We start from the raw sequence: 10,992 nt of genomic DNA on the forward strand, positions 1-10,992 counted from the left end.
CACCCTCCTCACCCTCCTGCTCCTCACCCTCCTGCTCCTCACCCTCCTGCTCCTCACCTCCTCACCCTCCTGCTCCTCACCCTCCTCACCCTCCTGCTCCTCACCTCCTCACCCTCCTGCTCCTCACCCTCCTGCTCCTCACCCTCCTGCTCCTCACCTCCTCACCCTCCTGCTCCTCACCTCCTCACCCTCCTGCTCCTCACCCTCCTGCTCCTCACCCTCCTGCTCCTCACCTCCTCACCCTCCTGCTCCTCACCCTCCTGCTCCTCACCTCCTCACCCTCCTGCTCCTCACCCTCCTGCTCCTCACCCTCCTGCACCTCACCCTCCTGCTCCTCACCCTCCTGCTCCTCACCCTCCTGCACCTCACCCTCCTGCACCTCACCCTCCTGCTCCTCACCCTCCTGCTCCTCACCCTCCTGCTCCTCACCTCCTCACCCTCCTGCTCCTCACCCTCCTGCTCCTCACCTCCTCACCCTCCTGCTCCTCACCCTCCTGCTCCTGCAGAACTCCACCGCTCCATGACCGCCGCCTTTTAACATAAAACAAAACCCAGATTATTTGTAACATCACTGTAAATAAGAGTAAAAGTCTGGTGTTTGAAAACTTCTCTGAAAAGTACTATTTTATTAAAAAGATGTAAGTGAGTACTTGTAAGTGAGTACATGTAAGTGAGTACATGTAAGTGAGTACTTGTAAGTGAGTACATGTAAGTGAGTACATGTAAGTGAGTACTTGTAAGTGAGTACATATAAGTGAGTACATGTAAGTGAGTACTTGTAAGTGAGTACATGTAAGTGAGTACATGTAAGTGAGTACTTGTAAGTGAGTACATATAAGTGAGTACATGTAAGTGAGTACATGTAAGTGAGTACATGTAAGTGAGTACTTGTAAGTGAATACATGTAAGTGAGTACTTGTAAGTGAGTACTTGTAAGTGAGTACTGCTTACCTCTGAGTGTCAGTAGTAGGTCATGTAGTTCTGGACGGGCTAAACACAGGGGCCGTGATGGACTCGTGATTTGTTGCAAAGCTGCTCGATTCTGCAAATCTATAAAGAGCACTTCACCTGAATCAATTCGCTGTGACTTTTTCATCAAATTTATTGCAGATATTATAAGCGCGCGGGGCTAATCTCTCAATTGACTTTCCCCTCAGTGACACAGCACAAAGCCCTGACTCGGAGCCCATTAAAAGTCAATAGACTCATTTGTATAGAGCGACTGTTTGATTAGCGACCACCTCTTTGCCTGATACAAAACAAATATTGATTTAGTTTTTGAGCACACAATCGGGGATGGATTGGAGCAGTGGGTCTCAAACTGAGGTTAGCTTCAGTCCTGCTTTAGTTCTGCTTTAGATTCATTTCTTGTTTAGGTTTTATTTAACGTTATTTTCTGCACAAATCATTTTATTCATGGTTGACTCAAAAATAGATTAATTTTGATTGATCAGTGGGAGTAACTACAGTGAAAAAGGACATTTGATAATAGTAGCATCGTGTTTACCTTCAGAACTATCTACTAGATGACAAAAACTGGACAAGAAATCAATGTCAGGACAAAAAGTATACCTGAAATTCATAAAATGGGAAAAAATAATGACCTTCAAAAACTTAAACATGTACTTATTTGACAGACTTTGGTTGTTAAATGTGTCTGAAAAACTATCAATACTAAAAGGAACACATTGCAGATCAAAATTCTGCCTTTTGTGAACAGGTTTGAGCTTGATTAGAATCAGTAAAAGACCGCAGCGTTTAATAAAGAAGATTCTACAATTGGTGTTAGAAATGAGTCTATTGTCAAAAACATTGACCTAAAAGCATTGCATTTTCAATTCTCTGTGTGGCATTGAGAATATTCCTCAGTATCAAAATCGACTTTTTTTATTATCATGACAATACTAGTTTGATCTGAAATGGATCTTTTTTTTGGATGTCTTAGGCCCCTATTGTTCCATCTGTGTCATGTTCTTTTCATACTGGAAAATAGAAGAAAAACATGTTAAAGGATTCAATAACCTGTTTTCTCATTTTCATATATTCTTTCCTAAAAAGTACGAATATATGTTATACTTATTTGCATAGAAGTACACAGTTTAATAAATGACTCGAGTAACAGTAAAACGACTGTGCTACTGAGTAATTTTTGAGTAAATATCTGCACTCAATATCTGATTTATAATTTAAAGTTGAAGTAATTGGAAGGTCAAAATAGGACAAAATCTTAAGCAATAGTTACTTAAATTAGTTATTAAATGTAACTGAATACTACACACTTGTGATATTAACTTATGTGATGAACCAGTGAAACATGTTGTAGTTATTTCAGGTGCACCATTCATACTCCAACTGCAGTTAATAAAATGACTGAAACAGAGGTAAAATACTCAATCATTCAAATTGAGCTCATTGACTCCACCATTGTTTTTGTAAAGTTTTGTGCAGATATAACTTTCATTGTCAGAGAGATTAAGTGACTGTATTTCTAGATTCAGTCACCAGGGGACATTTACTTTCCCACTCGACATTGTCACACAAAAGCTAAATCTCATTATGTGGCCCCATGGAAACGGAGCTGTTCTAATCATGCAACAGAGCTCTTTTATCTGAATGACACCAGCTCCACTGCAGGTACAGGGAAGGAGCGAGAGAGCCTGGGCTGGGGGCTGGTGGGACGGGAGGGCATCTGGAAGAAACGGGATGCTACGGCACAGAATGGATGCAGGATCACAGTTGGAAATATGGCCCAGAATGCACTCAAACCAACTCATCAACTGCTGCTTTGTCATGGGCGACACCAATGATTCTAGTTGTTTATGAGTTACTTTATTGGAAGTATATTTACCTAAGCTGGGGGGGAAGGAAAATGATGTAGAACAAGGTTAAACATTATAGTAGAGCAGTTTCAGAGCACTTGAATACAAATGCATCGGTATCGATATTGACTGTTGCAATACTTTCCATCATAAACTTACATATGTTAAAAATAACTTTGAAGTGTCAATAGTTTACACCATTTGCACGAGAATATATTGATACCTCGGTACATTGATACTTTGGTATTGATCGGTCACTACTGCTGCCACTTTGTCTCGATCTTTTATTGCTGTAAAACATTTAATTATATAAAGAATTGAAAGAATAAAATAAATGTGTCCTCGCTAAATTTAAATGACTGCAACCAAATCAATGCATTCCAAATAATCACATATTATTTGATCAATCTTGCCGCCCTAAAAAGCGATGTGTTGTGATCACTTTGGTTATGGTTACTCAGAGCTCAGATGATATGCAGAATGTGGCTTAAAACAACTTCATTCAGCTTTAAACGGTTTAATTATTCAAGATTTGTATAAGATAATCATCAAAAATTGCACAAAAAGGAACTTGAAGGTTTTTCATGCACACTTTTACTGTATATTTACTGTGCCTTGGAAAAAGTAGTTACAAAACCTTTCATGGTAGAGTTATACTCCATAACAATAACAATGAGTATTTCCAATGAATTACTTTCTACTTCTGTGAATAAGAGTTATGCAATACAGTATCAGGAACTCACAGTATTAGTTCATTGCAGCAGAAAGCAGCGCTGTGAGTTTGACAGTTTGTTCGGGCAGTTTTCTTCTCAAAAAACATGCTCTACAGCGTTTTATATGAAAATCTGATGCAACATAAATTAACTCGTCTAAATGAAAGCACCTCAGGGAACTCAAATATTTAGAGAAGCTCCTTTAACAGACAACAGCAGCATCAGAAGAGGTCGTTTCAGGTGAATCCCCAGATAAGAGATTTCTGTGTCTCCTCTCAAGCTTATCGTTTTCATTTTGACCTTGAGCGAATTGACGACGACACTACTGATTTAACATCCAGACAGTCTGTGAAACTTTAGAGGCAGATGCTCACTTTGTCGTTTCAAACCAATATGTACTTTAGTATACAGTAAAATCCCCAGAAAGCACTGCACTCTTACTGTAACCTTCACCTGATTGTATCCACGGAAATCAGAGTTAAACCAGAGAAAAAACATCATTTGTGGCCGTGACATAATGCTAATGTTTAGAGAATAAACATCACTTCCATCGTAGCGCTTCCCCACACATGGAATTGGTGTTAGTCCGCCATCTACTGGCAGCCGTGGGAATAAATCATTAGATTAGATCATTAGATTAGATCATTAGATTAGATCATTAGATTAGATCATTAGATAGTCCATGAAGAAAAAAAAAACAATTAATGATTTAGTATCTTAACCCATCGTGCTAATACGTATATAAGCACATAGTTGTAGTGTATTTCTGAGGCTCGGAACAAAAGAAGTAAACAGGATTAATGAAAAATGAATAAAGCAGAATACAACTCTTTTTTATTTGCATTATCTTGATATTTTTACAATGCACCAGAAATCTGCTAAAAGATTCATGTGAATGTCTTTGTTGAGGTTAAAGTGTTAAACAAAATGTGAAGAGACCATAAAATCACCCACAAACAGCAGAAATATCACTTTAAACCCTTGTTTGGAAGATTATAGCAGACGTTAGCTCTTTTTGTGCACCTCCAAAGCATCATTTTCAACAAATAGCTTAAAGGAGATAAATATTTTGCTTTATCCCGAAGAGAGAACATTGTTATAGAGGGAGAGGTTCAAGAATAATGTCCCATCTCAGGCTCTCAGACCTCAGTGCAGTCATTTGTCCCTGTGAGATAACGCTGTCCACTGTGTTTAGAGGAGACTGAGCCAGGACACGCTCCGTTCCACGCCAGCGGCGGCCATCTTGCTTGTTGTGGCGTGTTTGTGATGGTGTGATTTGTGTGTCTGGTCGGCTCCAGTGCAAATGTCGTTCAATCAAAGCGGGACATCGACGATCTGCCACAGCCGATCACTCGCCGCGCGTCCCAGATGGGCCCAGAAAGTAACATGCGCCAGTTTAGTCAAAGGAAAACGCGATCCTTTTGTAGTTAGACCCCTACAAACATGTTCAGGGCAGGGGAATCTCAGTTTAGCAGGTCGTAGTTCAGTTTTCGAACAAATTTAAACACACAGATAGTCAAATATCCCAAGATAGGATATAAGAGATAAGTGACTATTTGCAGACAGACATGTATTTCTCAGGACTTTGGACTTAGTCAAATTGAAACCACTCCTTTTTTTGCGTTTAAATTCTATATAATACTCTATATAGTCATTGATGGGAACAATCATGACTTGTTGTCTATTAAAAAAAATTGTAATTGTATTTCAATCATTGTCATCTCGACTCTAAAATACATTATGACAAGACCATTTACCCCCAAGACTAATAAACTAGCTCTGATTTTCATTCAAAATGCACTTTATTTGCAAATATTCTTTATCTTGGAGCTTTCAGTCCCTCAAAAATCACCCTTTATTTGGTTAAAAATTTACTAAAAAATGGAGCCTTATTAAACTCTAATGATTATTCCTTCAGTTCCTACTCTTAACCTATAAAACACATTGTTGTTTCCCTCCACTTCCACCTGACCGCCGTCCCGCCCGGTCTTGGGTGCATTGTCGCTTTTTATTGTGGGTGAAACAAAGCGGCGACCCAGGATTAAGCCTTGTCCCGTGGGTGCACTGACCTGTTTAGGCCAGAGCTGGGACGTCCCGCTGCTCTACCTCATCCCTCTTACCCGGGTTCGGACGGGACAACGCCACTTTCCCACTGGTCAGCTCGCCAAGACCCCGGCACCTCGAGGTCAGAGGTCGCCGGAGCCTATAGAGCGACACTGTGGCAACTTAGCGGGGGTCGAGAGAGGTCGCAGGCATTAGGGCGGGACAATGGGGGGACAAAAGAGCGGGCGATATCAATAGAAAAGCACATTATGAAAGAGAAAGGACGGCGGACAATGGGAGGTTAGGGGCAGAGTGAAGGAATCCAGCGCGTCTTGGAGTCTTCGCACAAATGACCGGGCACATTGTGGGGCAAGAGTTGATGCTCATTCAGATGTTGTCAAGCTAAAAACAACCTCTAAAAAAACTGATGGATTGTAGACTCGACTCGAATCCATCCATCCATCTATTTATGATCATGTTTTTAGTTATTACTGCAGCAATAACTTCTTGCTGTGGTCCACTGTCTCAAGAACTAAAGAAACACAAGAGCAGCTCATTTCCCAAAAGGACTCAAACTCCTTCCAGGGTTTTTTTATTAGTATTATTAGTATTATTTTAACAGCCGGTGTATCTTTCCATTGATAAAAACGCCTTTTCTTGAAGTTGTGACCGCGCTCTACAGTCTCATGTTCTTATTTCAATGTACCATGTCCTTTTGTTGCTAGAAACGTCCTAAAAAGTCATACGTTTGCAAAGTCGCTAACATGTTTAGCTCCACGCCATATCTGTATCGCTAAGTATCCGGAATGTAAACGTGCACAATGTCCATTTTATTCCTATAAATCAGAGACTTTGAGCTATAATCTGGCGCAGAACGTGTGTTTTTTATGTACGTAATGTCTCTGTACACTGACCGTTCAAATAAAGACTGAACTAAACTAAAGAAAACTCCTCGCACTCTTCACAATAATAGATCATAATTCATTTTATTTAACAAACTCAAGACTCATCAATACAGAAGAATAAAACATGAGAGCAAAGGGATTGGACAAGTTTTCTTTACTGAAATGCAACTTCAGCAGCGTTTATTTTTGCCACAACTGCATCGCTCTGCAGCAGTTGCGCCCCCTGCTGGTAACAGTGGTGTTTCAATGCGCAGAAAGTTGAGTTGAATGTTTTTTTTTTTTCTTTTTCATGTCAAGTTTCCGAGAGTTATTTATAAAATGTGTGATAAAGATAAAGACAAGGCTCAGAGATGTTTGTTGTGAATATTGAATTGGACACGATTACAGCACCATTTTTATAAAGATTACCAATGTAGCAGCAAAAACTAGTTTATACATTTACATAAAACTGTTGTGACGTTTTGTTACATCTCATGTGACAAAAACCGAGGGCGCAGAGCTATGAACCACCCAAGAATTGAGTCATTTGATTGTTGAGTTAGATTTGACAACATTTCCACTGCAGTGTTTTTTCCCCTGAATATAATTACTTTCATGTTGAGCAGATTTTTAAAAGGTTTTTAATGCACCTTAATGTATGTTTGTCAGCTTCTGTACTGTACCAAGAGAGGAAATAAATACTTTGGAAAAGTAAAGCAGCTGTGAGTAATACAAGTGACAAATGCTTTAAATTGGCAAATTTGAAGGATTTAAACGTCTGTGATTCTTGCGCTGCTCCTTTAGAAATGACTTAGTTTTTCAAATGCGTGTGTCTAGACCAGATTTTTAGTATTACTAATGTTTTGTCGTTAAAATAACTTCAAATTACAAAATAAGGTCACATCCAGTTACTCTTTACTTTTACTTGAGTGATATTTACTCCATAATACATATACACTCCATAATTTACATAATAGTAGTTAGCACAATGAATCATATTAATATATATATATATATATATATATATATATATATATATATATATATATATTAATAATAATAATATCACTAAAGAAGTAACTTTTTCTGGTGCTGCTTATGTCCTTGGAGATGTTATTGCTTTCCCAAGAATGTTCCAAAGTTTAGTATCAAAGTGTCTCTCTTGCATTTATTCTATTACTGATGTTATACAGAATTTCACTGTGAACAGGAACGCCCCTCCACAGAGCTTAACTTGGTCTGGTGGCATCTTCTGTTAGTCTCCATGGAGATAGACAACTTTAATGCACAATGGCAGGTCTTCCACCAGAAAAGTTACACAGTGCTTCTTTAAATTGGAGGTGTGGCTGTGAATAGTGCCTTTTCAGTGTCCATATGATCAGGTTTGGCAGCTTCAGTTAAATAACCATAACTACCTGAATACTTTGAGGTAAAAATGTTCTGTTCTGAAGAGAGCCGTGAGTCACAAAGGAAATGAAAACTTAAGTGCAGCTACAGTGACTTAAATGTTTGATGTTCAGATAAACGCCCAGGCAGATGGAGCAGCTTCTGTTCCCCAATAACTCATTACTTCAATACATCTATCAGGCAAACAATTTAGACCACCTGACTTAGAAAGAACTCTTTTATCTGTGAGTAATTTGAGCTGTAGTAGTTCATCTGCTGCATTCACTTTTCATGTGCATCATTACTGGACCTAACCCCGGCTCATGCCACATTTAGAAGAGTGCAGCTCTTAATATGAGTGTGAAAAGCACATTCATCTTTCCCTCCACGAATGCACAAAGCACTTTATATGCACTTTTTGCTTTTTGAAAAGTCTGTATTAAAGCTAAAATTGCCCAAAATACGTCAGTCTGCATCGTCATGTTTGTTTTGCTTTATTTGGGTCCTTCACCACAATGCTGCTCTGTGATAGGTCTGAAACACTAGTGGTTCGGACGGCCTCCAGAGACGGGCCATAGAGCCATGACTCACAACTATCATGAGACAAGGTTATAATGGACCATTTTTATAGATGCTGACCACTGCAGACCAAAGACCTCCAGAACTATTCAACCCAGGACCAGACCAGGTTTAACTCTGGACTAACCAAAGTATTGTAGGTCGTGGTTCAAGTCCTACCTTTGTCACAGTCACGTGCAGGCAGCTCAGCATCAACACACTTTTCTACAAAATGACCCACTTCCATCAAAATAGGTCAAACAGATTCACCACAGGCCAAAGAAATCTGACTCCAAAAATCCGAATTATAACATCTCTCTCTCTCTTTCGCTCTCTTTACTCTCTCTCTTTCTCCCCCCTCTCTCTCTCTCGTAACATAGTTGTTCTGCTGTACTTCCTGTTTAATTATGCTTCCAATCAGCATCAGGTAAAGTGTGCCCCTGTGTCTCATTTAGAGGAAAGCGTTCTTTCATCTAAAGCACTCAAACAGGTGCAAATGTTTTCCTGCACTCCTAAAACAGAAAGTATTTCATTTTGCAAAGCGTCTGGAGCAACAGCTCAGACACAGATTGACTTATTTAACATTTGGACTGATCTGGTGTCTTGGGATGGACAAATTTAATATTGCATCTCTCTGTTGCTAAGATAAGAATCCCATTTCTGCCCGTGAATAAAAGTTTTATTTTATTTATTTCATTTATTTCATTTATTTCATTTATTTCATTTATTTCATTTATTTCATTTATGCTTTATCCTGGGTAAACAATGGTTAGTTAAAATAATATACATAGAAAAGTAAATTATTACTTTCAAATTTAAAAACTCAGGGGCTTCCATAAATAAAGGGAGGGTGAAAGCGAAAAAAATCTATATGAAAACAACGCACACTAATGATGAGGGTAAAGCAATATAACATGGTCACAAAAGCATAATACATCTCCTTTAAGCTCTAAAGTGAGGCATTTATACATAATACCGATAATCATGTAGGTAAATGTGTCGGGGCAAACGTGTCAGGGTGTCTGAGTGTTTTCAGTCTGAAGCAGTAGCGGCCCTCTCTGTCTGCAGCTCCCACCCACGCTTCACTTCACATGCGAGCTCACACACTAATGCATGGATCTGTGCTGCTGTGAGGACCTGGATGTACGCTCGACAACTGCAACCTGCCTCCACCAAGGCTTCACCCATCTGTCTGGGCGGGTTTTATGATGGAGATAATGACATTTACCTTAACCTGACGGAGACAAGCTGCACTGCAACGATCATGTTCGAATCAGTTACACCGGCACTCAAGGGAATAACAGATTCACATACTGTTCATTTACTGTGTGATACAGTGTGTGGATTAGTCCTGTTTTCAATTCTAGTAGTGAAAATATATAATTGTTTGGTCAGTAAGAATGCTGCAGTACCAGACCAAAGTTTTTTAAGAAACTATCAAACAAACAGATCATAATTTGTACTTTTTGTTTGACTGTACACAGCTAGATTGATGTTAAGACTTGAAAATAGAAATGGGTACATTGATATATTTTATAAAACAGTAGCATCGATCCATTTATGTTTTTTTGTGTGTTTTGTTTTGAAAAATGGCTACAGCATTTTTTTAACCAAAAATGTCTGATGTTTTTCAAGGAATCTTTACTACATAGAATCAAAAAATGTTTATTGCCATTGTCATTGAAGACAGTTCGCAAACATAGGAACTTGTCTAGGCGTTAGGTGCAACATAAAACGATTAATAATAATAGCGTTGTCTAAAGAATCAAATATGGCATGCATAAATTATGAATTTTCTTTAAAAATAAGGTAAAAAATAAATAAATAAACTCTCGGGATGTACAAAGATATTTACACAAACATTTACAGATGGTCGGAAATAGTGCAGAAAGTGAACAGTGCATTAAAAGTATTGGTTAAATTATTGTTAATGTGGCAGGTTTTTAAGTGTTCATGAGTCCAATGACAAAGGGAAAGAAAGTGTTCTTGTGGCTGGAGGTTCTGGTCCGGATGGACCGTAGCCTCCTGCCTGAGGGGAGTGGCCTCCTGCCTGAGGGGAGTGGCCTCCTGCCTGAGGGGAGTGGCTTAAATAGTCCGTGTCCAGGGTGAGAAGGGTCGGCGGTGATCTGACCTGATCACCTTCTCAGCAGAGCGCACAATACGCTGTAGTCTCTGTTTGTCCCTGGCTGTGGCTCCAGCGTACCACACGGTGATGGAGGAGGTGAGGATGGACTTCATGGCCATGTAGAACTGCACCATCATCTCCGCTGTCGGATTGGCTTTTTTCAGCTGCTGGGTCTTCTTGATGAAGGAAGTAAGTGCCAAGGAAGCAGAAGGAGTCCACAGTGGTGATGGGGGAGTCTGTCAAGGTGAGGTGTCCACGATCATCTCCACTGTTTTCTGGGCGTTGAGCTCCAGGTTGTTACTGCTGCACCAGGACACCAGCCGGTCCACCTCCCTCCTGTAGGCAGACTCATCCCCGTCCGAAATGAGCCCGATGAGGGTGGTGTCGTCCACAAACATGATAAGTTTTACGGAGTAATGGCTGGAGGTGCAGCAGTTTGTGTACACTACAGGGAGAAGAGCAGA

At 39.8% G+C, this 10,992-nt stretch overlaps 1 long non-coding RNA gene across 1 annotated transcript in view; it reads left to right on the plus strand.

The window, feature by feature from the left end:
- The window catches only part of LOC140381380 (uncharacterized), a 355,558-nt gene extending 344,566 nt beyond the window's left edge, over positions 1-10,992 (plus strand). The window contains exon 2 of the long non-coding RNA XR_011931244.1: positions 10,822-10,992. This is a non-coding gene — a long non-coding RNA (uncharacterized lncRNA). The remainder of the gene's footprint in view (positions 1-10,821) is intronic.

The sequence above is a fragment of the Eucyclogobius newberryi genome, unplaced genomic scaffold, assembly GCF_026437365.1.
Source record: "Eucyclogobius newberryi isolate DKJ021-1_F unplaced genomic scaffold, fEucNew1.0.hap1 SCAF_5, whole genome shotgun sequence".
Classification (NCBI taxonomy): domain Eukaryota; kingdom Metazoa; phylum Chordata; class Actinopteri; order Gobiiformes; family Gobiidae; genus Eucyclogobius; species Eucyclogobius newberryi.